Here is a 912-nt window from a genome sequence, read left to right on the forward strand (position 1 = left end):
ACCACATCACATCCATATTCGCCAAGTTTTGTTAACACTTCCGGCGAATACTTTCAAACACACACACACACACACACACACACACACACACACACGCACGCACACACACACACACACACACACACACACACACACACACACACACACACACACACAAATACTGGTGTTTAACATACCAAGAGATAGTAGAACAATTCCACATTTAATTTGAAACTACAACAGGATTGGTAACATTAGCATTTAGCTCAAAGCATAGCTGAATACAATTTAATAAGTCTAGCATGACAAAGTAAGTATGTGTCCTAAGTTAACCACTGTACAGAAACACTTTTGATTTGGCTAACAGTGTAGGCCACCCTTTCATCTAGCGTCACCCTCAGGGTAAACTTTACTTTTTTTTTGTTGTCACTCCAATTTTAAAATTGTATCGGTGTGTACTAATGAGCAAGTTAGCCTCACAGAGGACTTTATAGAGTTTTACTCTTGTTATAATGTTACCTGTCTGTTTTAGTTTTTGCTGTATGTTCTAAGACTTTGCCCTACTCTGCCATGATCCCAGGAGGGATGTTCCATAGGAGGGCTGTCATCATCAGAGGCATGGTGCCCTTTGAGCAGACGGGTACATATTACACTACAGGGTCTGTGTGCTGCAGGTTGAGAATTAACTTCATGGTGAGCAGATCTCGGGGCATCACCTTGCACATGAACCACAGGGTGAGGGAGGGGTTTAAGAAGCAGCATGATTGGAGGGAGCTGGGGCCAGGAGAACAGAGAGCTATGTCAACCACTGTGTTTATATCAGGTTCTTATACTTCCTGCTGTGTAAATCTTAAGACATTAAGTTATAATGCTGTATTGTTAGTTAGTTGAATTAAAAAACATGTCACTAACACATTTGACACAAAGCTCAGG

Source organism: Micropterus dolomieu, linkage group LG17 (genome assembly GCF_021292245.1).
Source record: "Micropterus dolomieu isolate WLL.071019.BEF.003 ecotype Adirondacks linkage group LG17, ASM2129224v1, whole genome shotgun sequence".
Taxonomy (NCBI): domain Eukaryota; kingdom Metazoa; phylum Chordata; class Actinopteri; order Centrarchiformes; family Centrarchidae; genus Micropterus; species Micropterus dolomieu.